Source organism: Melozone crissalis, unplaced genomic scaffold (assembly GCF_028551555.1).
Source record: "Melozone crissalis strain CALT ecotype California unplaced genomic scaffold, PUWL_Pcris_2 ptg000073l_1, whole genome shotgun sequence".
In the NCBI taxonomy this organism is placed as follows: domain Eukaryota; kingdom Metazoa; phylum Chordata; class Aves; order Passeriformes; family Passerellidae; genus Melozone; species Melozone crissalis.
The window spans coordinates 9,750,498-9,773,532 of record NW_026535850.1 but is presented as its reverse complement, the minus strand read 5'-3'; positions in this window follow the sequence as shown (position 1 = coordinate 9,773,532).

The following is a 23,035-nucleotide window of genomic DNA, read 5'->3' as shown; positions in this document are numbered from 1 at the left end:
CAGAACCTCGGATCTGTACTGCTGAAATTTGGAGAAGGTCTTCTTTAATCTCCTCTCTAAGCTTCTTATGGTTCTCCTCTATCTTATCCTCTAAGTTCTGCAGACGTGTTTCTACCGCTGCGATTCTGGCATGTGTCGGGCCATGTACAGCATCTGCATATGCTCGGAGCTTCCTTGCCATGTCAAGCACAGTCTCATCCCTCTCATCCCTCTTCATGATGGCTAAGGCAGAAGCATATTCGTGTGGCCCAAGTCGTACAAGTTTTCGCCACATCACAGACGTGCATGGTACTAAGTCTGGGTTCCTAGTTGTTACATCATCTGAGAAGATAATCTCTGCCACTGCCATTTCTCTCAGGTGTTGGATCCCTTGCTCTACGATCTTCCACTGAATTTGTTGCATATAGAGATCATCTGCACACAGGTATCTTCATGCAACACTGTCCAAGACTCATGCTCAGAGGCTGTGTGGATTAGCCCCCGTCATCATTTCTTGGTCAATGACAGGATCCTGTGACAGGGATCCCAAATGCCTGGCTTCAGTGCTATCCAGAATTGTAGCCTCGCCTGCAGCATCCCAGAGACGGACCAGCCAACTAATTATGGATTCATCGGGTCGTCGTATGTAATCCTTCCGTAAGCCACGAAGGTCCTTCAGGAAATAAGACTCAATATTTGCATCTGATCTTGCACCTGCTGCTTTGACTCCTGATTTTATGTCAGGAGGCATTGAGGTTCCTTCTCCTTCACCATCATCATCATCATCATCCACTGGTTGATTGGTCTTGTCCGTGCATTTCCCACTTCTGGTGCTGGTAGCAACAGCCATGGGTTTAGATGCTGGCTTCGAGCCTGGAGTGTTAGCTGCAGCCTGAGTCACCGGGACAGCTGCTGATTTATTTCCCTGCCCCCCGCCTCTGTCTGCTGCCCAACAGTATCTAGCAGTATGCGATAAGCATATGCCAGGGACCAGCACACTGCAATGACCTTCCTCTCCTTAGGCTCATCCTGGTACTTCTCTTTCAGATGTTTGCCCACCTCAGCTGGGTTCTGAATTTGTTCATGGGGAAAATCCCAGACTAAAGGGTCAGAGAATTCCCTCAGGATTTGGCCCATATCCTCCCATTTTCCACACCATTTAGGATTTTCCACACCAGGGTCTACTCCTGAGTCAGGGGTCTCATCAGCCCATCTAGAAATCTCAGCCCTCATTCTAGAGAAGCAGCAGGCTGTATAGAGGAAGGTTACCAGATTGAATACCAGAAAGATGGTTTCTTTAACATTGAGGGGAAACTGAACATCCTTCACTAGTGATGCAACTGATTCATAGGAGAAGAAGGAAAGCAGAGGCTGAAAAACCTCATTCCCTCCTGCTCCTCCTCCAACAAACTGTATACATAACCATAGCCATGAACCATTCGTACCTGGAGCAGACCCTAGCATGTTTATAAACTTCTTGCACATCATTGCCACCAAGCCCAGCAGGATAGCTACTCTGGTCACTGCCCCTCTGATGTAAAAACTACATATTAGGGACAATACTAAAGCTATTTCTGGGTAAGAAAATAAACCTAGGGACCAGAGAGGTATTAAAATCTCAAAAAACCCTAGGGACCAGAAATGCATGCAAGCCATCATCCCAATAGACATTATGAATTAAAAAACATCGCTATTAGCTGATTTAAACGAACACAGAGTAATAGCAACCAAAGTGCAGTCAAAACAGGGTTTTTCCACTCTCTCGAGCCCTCAGGATGGGCATCAATATTTTGTCCTGGTTTAGGGCAAATTTATTAAAGAATCTGCAAAGGAGGGCCCCTCCAGACAGCAAACGCACATGGCCCCTCCCCCCGCAACTGGTTCGGGAAAAATTCCTCAGAGAGAAGTGGAAAGAACCTGTTTATTTGACAGACAAAGCACCCCCCAGCACACAAAATGAACAATACCAGATGACACCGCTCTGAGAAAGATGACAAAATCAGAAAGTCTCTTTCTGGGGTTGTTGCTCTGTTCTCAGTCCCTCCGGCGCTGGGGCAGCTGCTGCAGCCAAACGGTGCAAACCCTCAGTGTTCCCAGGTCCCAGTCCAGAGCAGGTTCGAGATGGTCACAGAAACAGGAGAGGAGAAACAGTCCAGGAAGGAATTTGGACTGTTTAGCTAAACTAGCTAATAAGCAGAGGCCAAAGCAGAGCAGAAGCAAGAGCAGAAAAGAGAGCAAGAAAAGCAGCAAGCTGAAAGCAAGAAGCCAAAACAGCCCTAAGTACTGCCCGTCTCTGTGTCCCTGATAAGAGAAACCCAAACAAAACTTCCACTCTTCAGAGCCGGTCTTAAAGGCACAGAACATATGAATGGGGATACAAGCATCATAACGTCACCCCAGGACACTAGGGAAGTCTTGACTGATAGGAAAGGTCTTCCTTGAGGTCAGACACTGCCTCTATGGATAAAACTTTGCTTCTCACATTTTCAATACCACCATTTCTCTCGTGGGCCTCCAGGCACCTGCATCTCTTTTCACTTTCTAGAAGGCAGTGAGCTGCATCTCAGCTGCTTTTATTTTTTGGGACAGTAATGATGTTTTCTGTGGTGGTGAAACAGCAGCCAAAGGCCAAAAAACTGAATCCTGACCTGAGCCGACAGAAGCCATGAGAAAGCTGACAACTCTTAGTGAGAACAGAGTTGTGGAGCAGTGAAAAACAACTTGTTTTTCCTCAGAAAGAGCTCTAGGACTGTGGAAAACAACCTACTTTCCTTGAAAAAGAGCTATAGGACTGTGATAAACACTAGCCACCTGTATAAACTGTTTTTCCACTCTTAGATAGAAAAATGAATACTATCTCTCACAAACAACTTTTACTGCACGTACACACCAGGGGTTTGAGTGACCAATCAATACAGGGTAACAACTTGTTGCTGACCAACTGGGGATAGACAGGGGATGCTCTTAAAAAATCCTATAAAAAGGCTTAGAAAAAGACCCTATAAAAATAGCACAGGATTGATCCTTTCTTTTTGCACCATAAAACGTGTGCTGCATCCCTCTTTATCAAGTGCTGTTGCAGTGCCCTTTTATTTCATAGTTTTTTGGATGGTCTGTTCCAGTTCACCCCCTGTATGTTGTACTTCCCCAAGATTATTCCCAGGTTATATCCCTCCCCTTTTACCCTTCAATCATTATAATCCCCATTTTATATTCCCATGCCTTCCCTATCCATCCCTGTAAACTCTGCCCCTGTTCTGGACCCTTCCCTGTCAGTCTCCCATAAACCCCTTCCCTGCAGGTTCCGCCTCTCGGGAATTCCTCTCATGTGTGACGCCCCATTGGCCCATGTGACCTGCACTCTCCACCCCCTTATCCCCATTGGTCCCTGAGATGTATTCCCCTCCTTTTGCTCCTCCCTCCCTGATTTCCTATTGGCTCAGTGATCGTGCTCACTCGCAGTTCTAGTGCTGTATAAAATCCTGAGCACACTGGTGGTTGAGGCTCTTTGGTGCCTGTTCCCTTTGACAAATAAAGCTTCCTCAGAATCTCACACCAAAGGCCTCCCTCTCCTCTTTAGTCTGCTCCCTGATGCTGACACCATTCCAGCTGTGAAGCAGGTGGCTCCAAGGTTCAGCTTTCCCTGTTTCAGGGGAAGCTGTTCCCCACTCATGGCACCGCAGTGCCCCAGAGCCAGCTATGGACTCCAGTGCGGTGTCAGCTCAGGGCTCCTGCTGGGCTGAGTCTGCCCTCAGGCAGGGCTCAGCTCCCTCACAGCATCTCCGTGTCACCTTGGAGCCCCGTGGAGAAGACACCTCTGTGCCCTCTGCCCAGAATTTCACTGCCAGGACAGCAGGAATGCAACCCAAACCTGCCTTCAACCTGCTTTGGTGGGGAACTCCTGCACCAGGGGCTTTCTGGCCATTCTGCTGCTCACGGCCAAGACATTTTCCCTGCCCCTCTGCCAGGGCAATGCCCTGTGCCAGTTCTACTGTGAGGCTTCCTTGGGGCAGTGCCGTCAGTGGTTCCTTCAGTACTGGAACTGGAGTCAGCGAACACGACTGAGCCCTGGTGAGCTCTCAGGATGGCCAGGGACAACTGATCCACCTGGCCCACCCCAAAATTCACCCAAGTCCTGCTGGAGCCGATGGACCCAGCGGCCAAGAACAACCCCAGAGGCAGGTAGAACCACTCGCCCTTTTCTAGGACACCGCGGTGGCTCTACCCCACTGTGGCCAGGCATTACAGGTGACTGTGTAGGGCCCCTCACCCAGGAAACCCCAGAGCCCCACAGTGCCCCATAGACAGGTAGACCCAGCAGCCCCATCCCACCAGGGAACCAAATTTCAAGACCAATAAATAATTTCAACATACTTTTGACATAGGAAGATTTTTTTTTGGCATTTAAATTCTTTTGAGTAAATCAAGAATTTTGGGAGTGTTATATTGTATTTGCAGGGATGCCCGACGAAGGCAGGAATGATGCATTTAACTTCATGTCCTCAGAAGGGTAATTTATTACTTTATAATACTATTCTTTAGTAAAGAATACTATACTATACTAAAGAATAGAGAAAGGATTCTTAGTGAACGTTCAAAAAATAATAATGAAAACTCCTGACTCTTTCCAGAGTCTCGACACAGCTTGGCCATAATTGGCCAATGAGTCAAAATAACTCACACCAGAATCCAATCAAACAAATCACCTGTGGGTAAACAATCTCCAAACACATTCTGCACATGAGCATAACATAGGAGAATCAAATGAGATAAGAATTGTTTTCCTTTTTCTCTGAGGCTTCTTAGCTTCCCAGGAGAAGAATCCTGGGCGGAGGGATTTTTCCAGAGAATGTGAATGCCACAGTGTTTGAGATGAGTAATGAGATGGTTGGCTCTCCCAATTAAAGGGTGAATGTGCTAAGTGTGTTAAGAGAAGTTGTACAGATGTATAGTTGTGTTACTGCAATATGTCGCACCCCCCAGCATTGTTATCCTGATGTGATCTTGGTAGTCCAGGCATTTGGGGAGGGGCAGATTGTTCCTAAGAGGCATGGCTTAGCACCACCTGTCCTCCAATCCAGTTCCAAGAAAGCAGTCTACACCAATGGACAACGACCAAGAGTCAACAGACAGCCTTTGGGAGGAGCTGGGGCTGCCTGTTGACCAGGAAGGATATATAAGGGAGAGCAGCCATTGTGTGGATGAGCCAGCCATGTGGTTACCAGTCACGAAGTGGGGGAGGCTCCCAGTACTGTAATTTTTCCCTTATTTAGTCCTCTTCTTGAATTTTTGTTAAACTTTTAATAAACCTTTCAAAATTTTGAGAAGTGAACAGTCATTTCTCACAGGGAGAAAAAGTTTTAAAAGAAAGCTTTTTTTTTTTAGTTTATTTTTTTTCTTTTAAAGACAGGCCATTCCTACCACACTCACAGTGAACCAAAGCCTTTCTCACCACCTGGACACCCACCCACCTACTCAACCCACTCCCCCTGGACTCTGCACAACTCCCAACACACCATTTGTCTGGGGGAAAGCACAGACTGTGTCAAGGCAGCAGAGCCCAGACCTGACCTGACTTGCCTGGACCACTGGAAAGGAGGAAATCCAGACCCACGGACACACACACAGACACAGAGCAAAGTTTTGCTCAAAGGGTTTATTGATTCTTGATGATTGATTATTCAGGAGAAATGGCCCAGGGCCCAAAGGGATCAGGGGTTCCTCTATGGATGATCATCTCTTTATGCCACTGGAGAGGAAAAAGGACACTGGTCTTTCCAGTGCTAAAAGACAAACCCCAGAAGGTGACCTCTGGAGCCTACTGGGGCATGGATGGGCTTTGTCCCCAGCCCTGTCCCTGCAGGCACGGCTCACCTAGGCATCCAGAGAGGCAGCCAGGCGCTTCTGCCGCAGGAGAGCCCACAGCTCTTTAGCCACAGGGGGCTGGGGACAAAGGCAGCATTAGAGACACACCGGGGGCACTGGGCTGCACTGGGAGGCAGGGGAGAGCAGGGGGGCCTTGGGGAAGGGGCTGTGGCAGCAATGGGGTGCAGGAGCTGCTGTGCTGCTGCCCGGAAGCGCTGGGCTCCTGGCCAAGAGGCACAGCTGGGGCAGGGGCTGCGTCCTGGCTCATCCAGGGGGTCCTGGGGTGACAGGGATGGGAATGTAGCAGGGCCCTGGGCAAAGGCTTCCCTGGGGAGGATCCCTGGGGAAGGGCATTGTCTGGGCTGTCAGGAGGGGTGCACTGGGCTGTGCTGGGACAGACTGGGATGGCCTGGGCTGTGGTGGCCACACAAGGGAAGGGTCTGACACTGGCAGAACTCGTGGTACCCACCAGAGGCGTCTCCAGGACCGCAACCTTGTCTAAATCCAACTGCAGAGAGACCAGGAGACCTCTCTGGTCACTGGGATGTCCCTGGTGCCAGCAAGGGATGGGGGGACACCACTGCCCCCCAGTTCCCTGAGGGGATGCCCTCCAATGCCAGCAGCCTGCTCACCTCCCGGAGATCATCTTGGGTTCCTTCCAGGAGTGCCTGGAAAGGAGAACAAAGGCTGGGTCTGGACTGGACCTTGTGGGGCTAGGGGGACACATGGAGCAGGGAGCAGGATGCAGGCAGAGGGATGGGAATTCAGGGCCTCCAAGGAGATCTGTTTGAGGTGAGGGGAGACCCAAAGACACTGATCTGGGGTCAATTGAGGGCCCAGGGGACAGGGCTGAGGGTGTGGAAGGAGCAGGGTGTGAGGTACAGGGGAGGAGGAAGGAATTGAGGTGTAGGGACATGGGTGGGCAAGGGAGGGGCTTGGTGGGGACAGAAGAATGAGGATGGGTGGGGACAAAACCAACGAGACTGGGAGATGCTGTGGGAGTGGGGGTGAGTCAGGGAGTTATACAGGGGGACCCCTGTGCAGTGGCCAGGAAGAAAGGCAAAGGATTGATGGGGGTCATGGAAGGAAAGGCCTCAGGAATGGTCAGTGGGAGGGCACCTGGGGACCCTGAATGGGACACAGAGGAGGGACCAAAAGGGTGGGATGGGAGGCCAGAAAGGGCAGGATGTGAGGAGAGGATTTGGCTGGTGCCTCACCTTGGCCTGTGCTGGGAGGCACAGCAGGATGGAGAAGAGCAGGGCCACACTGAGCGCAGCCACATTCATCTTCCTGTGTCTCTGGGCAGCTCTGCCTGAGGCTGCAGCAGGTGAGGAGCACCTTTATCCCTGCCGGGACTCCTCCCTTCACCCTTCCTGCCAGCCCTCAGGCCAAAGCCCAGCCTGGCACAGCCCCCCGCCCTAGCCACAAGCCCAGCCCTGGCACAGAGTCCATCCCACCCCACGTGTGGCACGGATCCAGCCCCCTCTCCCGGCATCCCTCCAGCTTCCTGCACGGGGCAGCTGGCCCTGGAAGGGCCCAGGCACCTGGGGGGCCAAGGGGGGCAGGCAGGGAGACAGAGGCACCTGGGGACCCTGTGGGGACAACCCCCACTCCAACACAATCCATCTTCCAACAGCCCCCAGTGCCAGATCCCCCATCTCCTGCTGCCCGTCCCCTCCCAGAGCTTTCCCTGTGGGACACCCCAGAGCTGAGCCCGGCCCCAAACCCAACATGTTTGGGAGAACAAGGGGAACAAGGGACATGTGATCAGGTGACTGATTGGCATCTCAGACACTGCAGACACTGGGGAGCACTGGGCAATGCTGATCACCTGCAGACAAGGCTGAGGGCTGGGGAATGGCTCAGGAGTGAAGATTCCCACATCCACACAACCCAATATCCCTTTCGCTGTAGATGCCAAACCCAACCAAGCTCCATGCCAAGAGCACTGTCCAGAGGGGAATATACCCTGCTGTGCCCCTCATCCTGTCACACATGCAGCCATGGAGCCCTCCCAGAGCACCTGGGCCATGGCCCTGGCTCTGGGCCCAGGCCAGCACTGGCCCTGAGCAGGATGTGCCCATCCCAGGCTCATGGGGAAGTGGGCACCTGTCCCCAGGCAGCCACTCAGAGCTAATTGGGGTAACAGAGGTTCCCTGTGAGGAGGAGGGATCTTGGTGCTCTGCCAGCATCTCTGACAAGCCCTGTTTGCCCAGGCCCTGAGGCACCAGGACGACATTCAGACATCTTGGGCTTCCAGGAAGGAAAATCCACATTGAAGTGGTTCCTGAGAGCTGTCTGTGGCTGTGATTCCTGTTTGACATTCCAGGGCAACAGTGAAGGGTTCTGCACATTTCTTTCCCCAGGGACAATGTGGATCCATCAGAGAAGTGTTATTGACCAGCTGGGAAAACATTTCAGGCCACTGCCTTGACTGTTTGCTCTGGAACTCACCCAAGGAGGAAGATTTTCCTTGGGGGTTTTGCTGCTTTGTGTCCTTGGAGGAGACCAGAGTGTCCTCCTGGGGGATTCTTGACCCGATGGACAAGAGCTGTGACATCATTGGTGGGCTGAGGTCACCTTGGAGAGAAATTGAGGAAGTGTCTACAGGGCCCTAAATAGTGAATGAATGGATGAAGGAGATTCTCACTGTCCTGACCCACTATCCAGCAAAACCACAGCCAAGGGAAGAGGCCTGGTGGAATGAGGGGGAAAGCAGACCTTGTTGAGCCTGGTGCACACTGGGCAGTGTGGGGTGATCCCCTGCTGGTGTTCCAGCTGTCAGTGCAGTCCCACTTCTCTGATGGACTGGATCCTTAAGAAACAAAAGAAGTGATCAAGCTCAGGGGAGGAGGGGGTCTGGTCACACTTCTCTTCTCTGGGAGTTTCTCTCCGAGGGGGGACATTCCATGAGAATTGGGATGCGGTAAAGGACAGGGCTGAGGGCAGCTGCTCCCTCTCTCTCTGGGCTTCGGTGGAGGACGCTGGGAGCTGCTGCTTGGGAAAAGGAATTGGTTGCTGTGGGTGGCCAGAGCAGCTTCCCCAGGGAGGTGCTGTCAGGTGCCTGCAGCACCGAAAGTGTCTCCACTTGGGACTGCCTTGACAACTCCCCCAGCCCAGCAGACCCTGAGCCCAGATGGTGCAATCAAAGCCTCACCAGAGGGATGAGAGGACTCCTCACAGAGCAGATCCAGCCGGGTTTATTAAGGGAAAATCCCAGGGTCCAGGTGAAGTGAGGGTGAAGAGGGAAACAGGAGCAAGCAGGAGCACAACCTCTGCTGAAGGGAACCAGAGGTGAAGAGCCAGAAGCAGGGCTGGGGCCAGGGTATATAACTGGAGGAAGGCAGGAGGGGTCAGGGTACAAATGATCCAATGGAGAAGGGAGCCGGGGCTGGAGATATAGTAGGGTGACACAGGATGCACCAATGGGGGAGCAGCAATTTTTTTGGAAAAAAAAGACAAAACACAGCAATTTCCTGGTGCCAAGAGTGTCACCACCCAGGCCTGGTATTTGATGGCACCGCCAATGCCCAGATCTGGACATTTCCCTGTGCCACCACAGCCCGAGTGCAGCAATTTGCTGGCAAAGAAAGCCAAACCAGACAAATACCTGGCGCCTACACCAGCCCAATCTTGTGTTTGCTGACACCGCCAGTGCCCAGATCTGGAATTTTTCAGATGCCTGCACAGCATAATTCCAGCAGTTTGCTGGCACAGAAAGTTGGCAATTTCTCAGTGTCATTTGGCAATTTCTCAGTGTCAGCACATTCCCTGCCAAGATCTGGTGTGCACTGGTGTTGAAGATTGCAATGCAAAATGTTTTCCATTACCATCTGTATGGCAGATTACCTTTGTCAAGTGGGCAGTTTGCTTTATCTCTCTCTTTGAGTGACCACATTCACATCTCCCTCGGGAGGGGACATCTGCTGATAACAGACTATTGAATGTCACTGCATGACTGATAAGAACTATAACATCCCATTGTGAGATGCTCCACCCAGAGGGAGGAGCCAAGCATTGCTACCCAGATAAAATCCGAGATTCTGGAACACTAGCACGGCTTTCTCCACGGGATTCCCCAGAGGAACAGCAGCTGTCACTTCTCCCACTGGGTCTTCAGAGGAAGAATACATCCTTCTCTACAGATGCCCCCCGCTCCAGCAGAACCACACCTGACACTTCAGGAGGGCTGCAGCCACATTTCCAATTGGACTGCCACCAACACCCTGACCTGTGGGGTGTCTGATTGGGTTCTGACTCTGTCAGTGTTGTTCTAGTGTACTGCATTGTTTATTTTATCCTTTTTTTTTTCTTTTCCCTATTAAAGAACTGTTATTTCCTGCTCCCATATTTTTGCATGAGAGCCCCTTAATTTAAAATTTATAGCAATTCGGAGGGGTGGGGAGGGTTTACATTCTCCATTTCAGGGGAGGCTCCTGCCTTCCTTAGAGGACTCCTGTCTTTCCAAACCAAGACAAAAACCTTTGACTGGGCAGGATCTTTTGGATCCATTGTCCCTCAAACAGGTCAACAGGTGACCCTGTTGTAATGCCAAGTCTCACATTCTTCTCTTGGTTTATTTATATTTTATTTATTTATCTATTTATTTTCTTTTCATCATCAAAAAATATATACAATTAAAAATATGTCATCAAATTTTAAAGATACAATCAAAACACATTAATTCAAAACTACATCTAAAGATCAGAACATATGTACATCTGTAACTATGAAGCCTAATGCATCAATCCTATTCTTCAAACACTCTTCATACAGGCGGCAGCTTCTTCTTGAGCTTGGAGGAAAGAGAGCTCTTCTGGACGGGAGAGGAGGACTTTGTGGGTGAGGGAACATGGGAAGAGTCCGGAGAAAACTCCTCGGTAAGACTGTAACCAGCCAGATCTGCAAAATGGAGACACAAAGTTTAACAGAGAGGCAAAGTTTAACAGAGGCCACCATGTAAACCTAAAGCATCTGAAGCTCCATATTTCCTGGGACACATTTCCTCCAAACTTCTAAACAGCTGCACAGGGAAACATGCTCCTGCTGGCAGACACTTGAGGCAGGCCAGGGCACAACCCTGAGCCACTTCCCCAGAGCTACCACAGGCACAGCCTGGCCTCTGGGCCACCCTGGGACAGCAGGGAGCCCAGAGCCCTGTGCTCTACAGGAATGGCTCAGCTGCACATGCACCCTCCTGCTCCTCTGCCTGCCCCACAGCTCAGCAGCCCCACAGCTCCAGGGGCACTGGCAGCAGCACAGCTCAGTGCAAGGGCACATGCAGGGCACAGCTGTTCCCTGGCAATGTGCACAGCCTCTCTGGGCTGCCACAAGACCCTTCCTCCCAGCAGAGATTGGCCCAGCTCCCCCGTCACCTCTGTGTGAGGCTGAGCCATGATTGCCCTTCACCTTGTCCTCAGTCTGGAGCTGCTTCAGGCCACCCATGCCATGACTAGGAAGGGCAATGGAGAGAGTGGGGGCAGATGCACACCCTTCCTTAGGATTTCGTCATTTTTGGCACAGCTAAAAAGGCAAATCCAGAGGTGTCCAACTCAGCACTTCCTCAGCTTTCTGGAGAGCATATCACCTTCAACAGCCCAGCATTTTGGAGAGGTTTTCCCGCACACGTGGAGGCTTGCTGGCAGCACATTTCTTCAGCTGGGTGCCCATCACCTTGTAGAGGGCAGAGGCAAGCTTGGTGGCCACGGTGCGGACGTTGGCGCTCCGCACAGGCAGCACCTTGTTCCCTAGGAAGGACCAGAGCACAGGCAGGGCGTCGCGCTGGACGACTTCAGGGCTCCTAGCATGAACCTCCTGCACAAGCACTGCCGGGACAGAGACACAGCTCCTTACCCACCAGCCTCCATGCAAACAAGGATCTACCTCTGCTTCTGCTTCTTGCCAGCCTCTCTGGCCAAGATCAGCAATATAGCGCCCAGACCCCTTGATCCAGAAATGGGCAATGCAGCTGATCATCCTGGAAACAGAAGCACCAACCCCTCAGGAATAATTTCTCCAACCAGAGCCCTTGTCCCTGTAGCAGACTTCCTACCTTCACTAAATTATTTCACAATCTCTGCATGAACAATGAATGAAATGTCCAATTGCCTTTGATTTCCATTAAGAAGTTGTCTAAACCAACACTGAAGATTTGGAAATGTACCATAGAGAGGAAATTGAGAGATTTCTAATAAAAGGGATGATTCCATTTTTGTAACTTTGATGCCAAGTGCCAAATGTCTAATCTGGCTCTTCCCTGTGCTCAGTGACACACAGCAAAGGGCAGGATTAGAACACACCTTAAAACTCCAGCCCACCAGAGATGGCTGCTGCCTGACAGCTGGATGAGAAACATCAGTGACCAGCTGGTGTCTTTGGCAGAATGCTTTTGGGGCTTCCAACAAAGAGCTGTTTCAAACCTCAGGGTGTCTTAGACAATTACCCAGACCCCATTGCCTTGGCATTTGGCCATCTCCACATTTTAATGCCACTTCCCCTCCCAATGTTAATGGCATTTTTTCTTATAATGTCCACTCAAATAGGGGCATAGAGAAAGAAAAATGCTACACAGGGGACTGAAATGTAACCAAAACATGAGTGTTTTCTCATATTGTCTCTGAAATCTCTCTGCTCATTTTCTGAACTGAACTGTATCAAACACGGACAAATGTTTACTAGCAACAGGCTCCTTGTAACAGGCAGATTTGGCTAAGAGATGAAAACCTGAAATGCTCTGGAGACCATTCTTATTTTCTAATCGGACAAAATGTTATTCAGCAGCAATTTAATATTCTTTGGTGGAAGAAACTTCATTTTCTCTATGCTGTTAATCCACCAGCAGACATCAACATTGAAAGAGCTCCTGCAAGTGCCCAAAACCAATTCTTCTAAGCAAGAAAAGGTTATGGTACCCATTTTAAAATGGGAATTCATTTGAATTTAAATGCAATTAAAGACATCAGTGACTACTGAATGTGAGGAACAGCTGTCCGGTCCTGCTAAATCTCAGAGAGAACATCTGCCTTTTCTAAAGTAGTCCTAATTTATGGTTAATTCCTTTATTTGAAAAAGAGATCAAAAGAACTGCTAAACTAAATGCCCTATTGCTGGAGATCTATATTTTTCAAATGCTCTTTAAAGGGCCTTTGACATTCCCAATCGCTGAACATGCCCTTTTGAGATTCCTAATGAAGACACAAAGTGTATTAAACCTTGCATTCAAAGATGTTGGCATAATTAGCAGTGGATTTAGCCCCAGTTAAAGCAAGGCTATCAATCATCTTCTCTACTATATATTGAGATTATCATTTTTCCATTCCTTGGCTCTTGCTAACACAGCAAGCTCCTCCGAGGAATCAATTATCAGCTGCATTTGCAGCATTTTGGACAGCGCTGACACAGGCAGACACTGTTTGCACACCCTGAAAGGCTCAGTCCAAGGCCACTCTGACAGCACAGGCAGGGAGCCTCAGCACTCTGCTTCTGTCCCTGTGCCCCAAGAGGCTGCCTTGCACTAAACCCGTGCCTCTGATACCTCTGTTGAGTTTTGACCCAAGCTGTGACCCCCAGGCTCTGCACAGTTCAGTCTCAAAACTTTCCAAGAGAAAAAAAAGAATTCTGTGAGAACAAAACAAACTGATGCCCTGAAACAGCATTTGCCACCATTTCGCCTCAAAGGTCACAGATGTCCCTGAGCTCCCCAGAGAGGAGCCAGCTGGGGCATTTTTAGCCCTCCCTTTGCTGGAGGTGGTTCTGAGATGCCCCAGTGAGAGCTCAGCCCCAGGCCGAGCGCTGCCCCCATCTCAGATGCTGCCCAGCTCTGCAGCAGCCAGGGAAAACCTGCCAAACCCACCTGCCTTGGCTATGGGGCAGCAGGGACAAGCTCAGCACCTCCTGATTTGGAGGAGCTGCTCTGCTGTCTGCTCACAGGCATTCCCTGTAAATACTCCCTGGGAAGAGCTCTTGGCTCAGAAGGGGAGGCCATACCTGTGATACGCTCGGTGACATCCAGCAGGGCTTGGCCACTCAGGTGATTCCATTGGTAGCTGAACTCTTTCAGCAGTGACACTTTATCTACAAGTGAAACACATGTTTCTGCTCACTTTTCTCAGGTCATAGGAGAAAGGGCAGGGCCAACCCCATTTTATAAAATCAAGCACATTTCTGCAGATGTTTGAATCCTATTCTTCTTTCCTTCCAGCATACTTGGCAGGGTTTTAAATTCCAGAAGAAAAGCTCTCCTTTCACATTTGTAAATCCAAACATGTCTGCTGTACCAGGAGCTGTGTTAAAACATTTCACATCAGAGACCTCAAGAGTTCAGTCACATGGAAGCAGTGAAAAGGTTTTGCATCCCAGAGCAAAAAGGAAGAGCCCCATACTTGGGTCACAGAAAGGCACAGAGTCAGACAGTTCCTGAGATCACAGAGCAGCTGGGGAGGAGAAAGTGGAAACTCCCCTTGAAGACCTGCCTCTTCAACACTCCTTTTTTCAGTCATATTCCCCCAGTACGGAATTTTCAGAGCTGACATAAATGTGTGTGGCAAAGGAATTTAGAGCAGCCCTTGCCTATGTAGTTAATTGCTCTGGCCATCTTGCCCCATGCAAAACAACAAGTGGAACAAGGCATCATTGACAGCTGGGTTTATACCTCTTTGCTCTAAAGAAATGAACTTGGTGAATCACAAGTTCCCCCTTGAAAATAGAAGACAAAGAAGAAAAGTGGAAAATAGGCAGCTAATGCCTCTAATGTGGAGCCTCCCAGGTGGCTGCTCTGCAGAAGCTCTGGTGGGTCAGCGTCCCTTCATGCCAACAGCAAAGCTGTTCATTTGGGAAGTCAGGTGGTGCCCAAGCAAACTCCACAACTCCCTTTGCCTCTGAACTGTAGCAAAGCTGCAGTCCAGGACCTGCTCTTCAGACAAGCAGCACAGAGCCAAGGGCTCCTGGGACTGTTGGGGAATGCTGATCCCACTCCAGCCTGTTGGGGATGGTGCATAAGGACTGCACCTGCACAGCCTCTGGTGGGTGTCAGCTGGAGTGTTCCACAGACAAGAGCAGCTGTCAAGGCACTCAGCGCTCTCTTGTGCAGGAGAGACAGAGACGAAGTTGAGGAGAGTCGCCGCCAGGGCTCAGCCTTACCCAAAGGAGCAATGGATTCTTCCAGTGCTTTCACAGCTGCCCCACGAACCCTGGGATCCTTTGAGTTCAGGTTCTTTGTTATTCCCTCCACCAAACCAATGATCACCGGGTTCAAGGCATCTTTCAGGGCCCCTGTGATTTCAGCCAGCACATCCAGCGCCCTCTGCTTCACTTTCTTGTGGCTGTCAGATATTCTCAGGACAAAATATTCAAAAATCTGTGAAGAGAACAAGCAACGTGAAAGTTGGATTCAAATGTCCTGGTTTGAAGAGTGGATGTAGCAGTCAGCAATGTCAAAGATGAAAGTGATTCTTTCTGTCAGGTCAGCACTCGCTTGCATAATTTCACTGTTTTCCTGTGGGCCACTCACTGGAATGGTGGCACAACCTCATGCTGGTTGAAAGATTTTCTTCTGTTTTTAAGAGGTTTGGCTGGGGACAGAATAGTTCCTATGCTATTTCTCTCCATCCATAAATCATTAAATTAATTCCATTTATTAATGCTAAAGAGTACCTTTGCTTTGAATGGAAGCAGATGTTTACAATGCCCGGTTTTCTATACAGTTGCCTCAAGTACTGAGGGCAATTATGATTTTGCCAAAACTATGGCTGGAGGAGATCTAAGTTTTCTTTTGTTTGTTTCTGAGCCAGTGTCTGGAGAAGTGCAGGGCTATGATCAACTCTTCCAGGATCTGGACCATTTCTCTAAGTAACAAGTAGACTTCTGAAATGTCATGTGCTGTACAGCTCTCATTAGAGCAGGTTCAGTCCCTTGACAGCCTCATTATCAGGCACCTTTTCCTGGAAAAAGGGAAAAAGCAGCTACTGGGAGCGGAAGGCAGAGATGAGTCCTTAGCTGTTTTCCTCCTTTTCCAAAGAGAAAAACAGACCCCCAAGAAGGGTGAGCACTGTCTTTACAAAGAGGAATAGGAACAAGAAGGGAAATGAGTAGCCAGAGCTGTGCCCGTGTAAGACAAGATGGAGTATATAGAAGTATTCTTAAAAAAGCAACTGGGTTTAAACCAACCCAGCCTGATACTTCTCTTCCCTATGCAAACCTATGTTTGGTCTAGAGAACAATTGCCATGCTTTCAGGGGCTGGATTCCCTTCACTTCACCCAACTGGGAGTAGGAGAGAGCAGCAGTTACACCAGCAGAAAATTCTGCCATCATCTGATGAACAGCATCAATAAGCACCTGCCAGACAAATACAGCTGGACTGAAATAACTTGTCCTGAAGCCTGGACCTGAATTAAATTTTTTCTGGGTAAGAGGGACCAGCGTGTGACAAACAGCCAGGATGGAGTGCCAAGACACACTGAATTAACTTTGCTGCTACAGGCTTAGGAAAGGAGCTAAAGGAAAGGAGCATTGAAGATACCCTACATACTTGAACAATGTTAGTGGAGATGAGCTGGGGGCTGGTTTTGCACAGGTCTAGGAGGAGTTCCACTCCTTCCATCCTTGTCTGAAACCCCTTGACTTCCAGGAGATGGTAAAGCTTCTGGAGCAGCTCCGTTTCTTCCACAGCTGGAGGTGACGTGACCTGGGCTTTTGCACAGTGTAGGAGGTGTCCATCAGAGGTAGGTTTCACCCTGGAAAATAAAACCAAATGAGGACCTGTTGGTGATAATTATCGTAGCATGGCACCCCCGTTGAGGAAATAATTAGCATTGACTCCATGATTCCAGAAGGCTGATCAATTGCTATGCCATGCCATGCCATGCCATGCCATGCCTCATTGCCCTTACAGACAGTCTGATACAGACAGACCAGACTGGCCAATTGAATCCAAAACACCATCACCAGTGGCCAATTAAGAAATTAGCCTTTGGTAAATAAATCTCCATATCACATTCCACATGTTCACAACAACAGGTGCAGCAAGTGAAGATAGAATTGTTTCTCATTCTTTTCTCTGGTCTTCTAACATCCTTCCCCAGGACAATGCCTGGCAAAGTTGTGCCTGCTGCTCTCTATGGAGAGAGCTGCAGCCACAGACAATACCTTCAAGTTAATTGTGAGCAAAACATCTTGAGCAGTTTTCCTAATCATGTGATTTCAAGTTGGAAAATCATGAGGCTCTGAAGAACAACGTGGACTTCATGATAATCATTATGGCAGACAATCTGCAAGTAACATTCTTGCCAGTGCTCGCTCAGGAAAACCAAGGATGAGATGCATCTGATCTATCTTCAGATGGCTGCCAGGGCACACAGGTCACATTGCTTTGTGGAGAAAGAGAGACACTACTTCCAAGTTTAAATGCCTCCTCATATGGGACATGTGTGTCTAGGAATAAGGGAACTCATCACTCTGGAGAAGTGTCTCTACAACCAGGCATGACAATCTGGAAAAGTAGCTCAGATGCATCTGAACAGATAAACAGGGCCATAGTTGAAGGATTCAGAAAATCAGTAACAGATAAAAACAAAAGCCAGACATCCCAGAACTACGCTCCCATTTCATTTGCTTCCCTGGAGACTAGATGCACAGCTTAACAACCCCACTGGGAACAATTCTCCTGATCAACCTGTCTCTTCCATGAGCACAGGAAGATGGTAGCTATGCTACTGAGGCATGTGGTCACTTTCCTGCCACTGCTGAGCAGGACAGAGCTAAATAAATCCCCTCTGCTCTCAGAGGAGAACAGGTACAAGTAGCTCTGCAACTGCGATGAAGAGACAGCAAGGAGCAATTCCTGTCTTAAATGCTGATTGCAGCACAGGGGGAAATAAACCAAACATGCTGTCCATCAAGCAAATTACATGAAGAACAGGAATATCAAGGCAAAAAGTCCACATTCAGACACCTGTTGACTGAAGTTGTTCAGGAATTGCCTTGCTACTTACTACTCAAACTTGGTACTGTTTGAGGGAAAGAAAACCATGATTCAGCCAGGCCAAACCTCACAGATGAGAACTCCACCTTTGTGGAATGGCATCTTGCTTCCAGACTGAGATTTCTCATCAAAACACCTATCTGAAAATGACTCCACTCAGATGAAAAAAAGCCCTTTTTTATAGGGGCCTGAGTAAATATATGTATGGCAGTAAAAGATCTCTGTATTGTATAAGTGACCCTGCCCTGATTCTAGTTATTGTAAGTGGGCTGCAGCTGTGATGTCCTTAATTGGGCAGCAGCAGCTGCAGCCCGTGGAGGTAGCTAGGATAAAAGGGGCGGGGGGGGGGGGGGGGGGGTTGGTGTTCAGGGAGAGTTGGAGAGGAGCCCTGATTGAGAAGCAACAACACTTCTGTGAAGAGCTGCTGTGAGAAAACCACCCTGAAGGTATGAGACTCTGGAAATATGATATACAACAATATGAATACAACATCTAGTGACCCTGACGTGATGAAGATCTGCAGCCATAAGAAAACACCGAGAGAAGGTATGGGACCCCCCCGACATGATAGAAGATAGGACAGCCAAGAGCTGTGGCAGCCTGAGAGCTGGGACAGATATGTGTATTGTAACTACTGTAATTGTTAAAAGAAAAGGGGGAAATATAGGGGTCTGAGTAAATATATGTATGGCAGTAAAAGATCTCTGTATTGTATAAGTGACCCTGCCCTGATTCTAGTTATTGTAAGTTGGCTGCAGCTATGATGTCCTTAATTGGGCAGCAGCTGCAGCCCATGGAGGTAGCTAGGATAAAAGGGGGTGAGGCATTCAGGGAGGGCTGGAGAGGAGTCCTGACTGAGAAGCAACAACACCACTGCTGTGAAGAGCTGCTGTGAGAAAACCACCCAGAAGGTATGAGACTCTTGAAATATGATATACAACAATGTGATTACAACACTGTTTGAATTTACTTGTGCCAAGTCAGGCAGCAGAAACTTGGCCCTCTCCCAGCCTCCACAGCACTGCCCTTGCCACTGCACTGGATCGTCTGAGCTGCAACCAATGGGTGTCTTTTTGTCTCTCCATTTTTGTGGAAACCCCTCCAGAGAAGTTGTGTTCAGCACAATGCAAAAGTAGACATTTTTTATCCTAGAGCATATCCTAGAGTAGGGAAAGGAAACAATCTGTGGCATTGGTCATCTCTGCCAGAAAGTTTTTCCTGAGGAAGAGACATGTAAAGCTTGTCATGTGCTTTGTCACATCTAAGAAAAGTGCTCAGTACCGTTTGCAAGAAGACAATGTGGCCTGGGGCTTCTTTGAGCCATCGTTCCTCTCCTTCACCGGCTCCTTGACAGATGGGCCTTCAGCCTTCTGGTTTTCCATCCCCTACAAAGACATAGAGAAACCTCATCAATCTTTAGAATATAAAACAGGAAATTCCCTGTTTAAAACACAAGTTAGAACCAGGACCACTGCTACCAAGGCTTAGGGAAACATTTCCTAACTTACAGATGGAAACCGACCAGAGATTCAGTGATGCCAAGTCTTTGTTTTCAATAGCCCAAGGCAGGTTATGGGTGCTACCAGACTGAGCAGCAGTCTAAAATCCCAAATTCCTTAGTCTTGAGCATAAATGGGAATAATGCAAACTGGTAGGCAACAAGTGTTTGTAAAGGAATCAACAGAAAAAATTGGACTCTTTTGGGGGTTGGCCCATTGTGTTGCAAGTCGATTTGGTTCAACACTCACTCTCCTTGCTCCTGCACAAAGGCAGGCTCCCTTCTATAATGTCAATAACAAAATATAAAATCCTCCCCCAAACAAACAAAGGATTTCCCACTGGATGCTGCTGAATTCACCAAGCTTCTTCCAGCTCCACAGGGCTTGACAGCAGGGCAGTATTCCCAAACGACAGACAGTCATTGTAGTAATTAGGGTTGACTTGGACATCTTTCGTAAATTTGGGAATTTTCTTGGTACTACTACTTCCAGTGTACTTTGCAAAGACTCTGTTATCTTCAGAAGCACAATTCTCACTTAATTGCTTTACAGGGGGCAGAGTAGAGAGAGCATGGTGGGGGCTTACGCTTAAATGTAAACCCATTTTCTCCTCTTTCCCTTTCCTCTTTGTGACCGATATTGAAAATATTCAAAACCCCACTTTTCCCTAATAATATCAGTTCCTTTGTGGTCTGCAGATGAACAGGCTGAGGATTAACAGCTCATTCCCAGGAGCAAAATGATTCAGCAGAAGAGGAATTAGCTAAAGACAGATTGGGTATCTTTGATTTCATATTAGCAGAGGCAATACTTGCACAAAGGAGACATTTCTCCTGCCAAGCCCTTACTTTCTTCTGAATTCTTGTCAGAATATCTTCCAGATCACAGGGGGGAAGAGATCGTTCCAAAAGCATTTTAAATTGTTGATGATTGAGCAACATCTTCACCATCTCCTGTCCATAATGCCTAAGGAAGGAAGACAGGAAGGAAGGAAACAAAAGAAAAGTGAACAAGCAAAGGAAGAGTTTTAACAGAAGAGGCTGATACCTTAAACTCATCAGGTGCAATCCTTGCATGAGAAGGCATTACCTACTCAGCAAAGAGGGAAATTTACCTCACTTGACACTGCACAGTGCTGTCAGCTGAACACAAAAGGCAAGAGGAAAATGTGGGGCAAGAGAAAAATACCATTTCACTCTGAAACTGTGGGTGTGCTTCTGTGGCATCAAAGGATCCCAGGGAACAAGCAAAACACATCTGCTTTGTTGTCAAAGCTTATTAGCAGTGTCTTGCTGCCATTGCACAATAATTTGCCTTTCTTTAACTGGCAGGGAAGCCAGGACAAAACACCTCATGCATCCTCTTGATTATTCTATACTATGTGTATGCACAGGGGCAGCTAGTTGCTCTTGGCAGCTATTAATGGCAATTTCATCATCAAAGGTAGGGGATTTGTGTGGTTTGGGTTGATTTTGCTACTAGGAAACCACAGTTTTCTTCAAGAAGAAATGTGGAGCTCACTGAGCCACAGATAACAGCATTCTAGAAATCTGCAGAACAGGTTTAGAAAGACTGAATATGTTGGCTAAAGACCCCTGAAATATTTCTAGGAAAGTCTGAAGTTAATGAGAAATGCATGTTTGGGATGCTTCAGTGATGAACATTAGCCAACATTTTGGCTTTTTCTTGTCCACCTAAGGCCAAACAAAAGTGTTGGACTGGCAGATCTGAGATCTTTTGATCTCAGTAAAGAATCCTTCAAGCCACAGGGAAAAGTTGGCAATGTTCCTTTTTGCTGGCCAACCTCAGGTTTCCCAGTAGAGCCATTTGCCCAGGCAACCCAGAGCAGTGGTCACAGTACCAAGGCTGACAGAGCTCAAGAAGAGTTTGGACAATGCTCTCAAGCACATGGAGTGACTCTTGGGGTCACTGCACATGGCCAGGAGATTGACTTGATGACCCTGATGGGTCCCTTCCAACTCAGCATATTCCATGATTCTGTGAGCCTTATTCACACTGTGAGGTAACTTCATATTCCCTTTAGTTTCCACTCTTGTGTGGTTTCACCTTTATAGCCAGACACAAAACGGTTTTCCTGTTTTAGGAGGTGAAATGAAGATCATTACCTTGTGTCCTTGTGACAGTCCTGAGCAAGCTTCCCTGCCACATGTGGCAGCCTCTCAGCCCTGGGTGTGCCTGCGAGCTTGGTGACTCCAATCCTCTCCATCAGGGACAGGAGGAGTTGGGCTGCACACTTGCGCACAGGGGCGGGGCAGCTGCTGGGGAGGAGAGAGCAAACCCTGGGCACAGGGACAAGGAGCAGCAGCAGCACCGGCCTTGGCCAGAGCCTGCTCCCTGTCCTTGCTGGGGGAAGGAGCCTGGGCTCTCCCTGCACCTTTGGACACCTGCACAAGGTTCTGGCCTCAGCTAAACACAAAGTTAGCATTGTACACAAGGCCTGCCTGCATGGAGGAGGGAGAATTCAGTCTCCCTGCACTGTCTGATACTCAATTTCTTTCACAGTATTTACTCTGAGAAAGATTAAAGAAATAGATGACATATGAATAATTTAGAAATTAAGAACAATTGATGCTGACCCATCAGAGGGCACCCACTACACAGAGCTGCAGCAGGATTGAGGCTCTTTCCAGCCATTTATCCCCAAATCTGCAGAACTTTGGAAAACAACAAATGCAGGGAAAACACGTTGTGGGCCGTGAAGTTGCAGAATATCCAGCAATGCAGCCTGTTTCTTCTGTGGGCCTTGGCAATGGATCCATCTGAATGTTTTACCCTATTGCAAAGCTGAGGAAAGGGTGGCAGGCAGTTTAGCCGGGCTGTCCTGTTCTAGAGAGTGTCTCTTGGCAACTATCAGGCCCAGCACCAACATTTAAGGCAGCATTTGCTTCAACTGTCCCATGGCAGTCAGCCTGTGAAGGTGCCTTTAAAGTGATTCATGATCTCAAGGCTAACATGAAACATCAGTTTGAATAGAAAGTAGAGCTCTAAGGCCAGGACAGTCATACAAGAGTCCTTTGGCAGGAGCTGCACCTGCTGTGCAGGCTGTGCCACACCCAGCAGATTGTCCCCCATGTGCTCCATGCCCCAGCAAGGACCCTCCTCATTTCTCAAGTTAATGGCATCATGAGGAGACATGGTTTTCCCAGGGTCTCTGTGGTTAGCGCTGTGAAATACCAAACACTGCTCACAGCTGCAATTGCTACTGTCCCTCTGCCCACAAAAGCACAAGGCTCTATCCTTTGCCTTTGCAGGCACTTTCACTTCCCCACCGATCACCACATCTAGGAAAATCTGACAGACTGGGAGAACTCCAGGAAGCAGCAGGAAGCTGAGTCAGAGGAGCTTTAGTTTGGATATCAGGAAAAAGGGTTTTTCACCCAGAGGGTGGTTAGGCACTGGAACAGGCTCCCCAGGGCAGTGGTCACAGCACCAAGCCTGACAGGGTTGAAGAAGCATTTGGACAACAATCTCAGGCACTTGGTGTGACCCTTGGGCTGTTCGGTGCAAGGCCAGGAGTTGGACTTGATGATCCTGATGGGCCCCTTTCAACTCCCCATATTCTACAGTTCTGTGATTCTGAGAACTAATAGGCTGCAGGAGGGCAGAAATAGGTGACAAGAGGAAAGAAGTGAGGCTGGTTGGAGAATCAAGTCACTGAGTTCACAGAAGATGCAGGATACAGGACCCTTCCC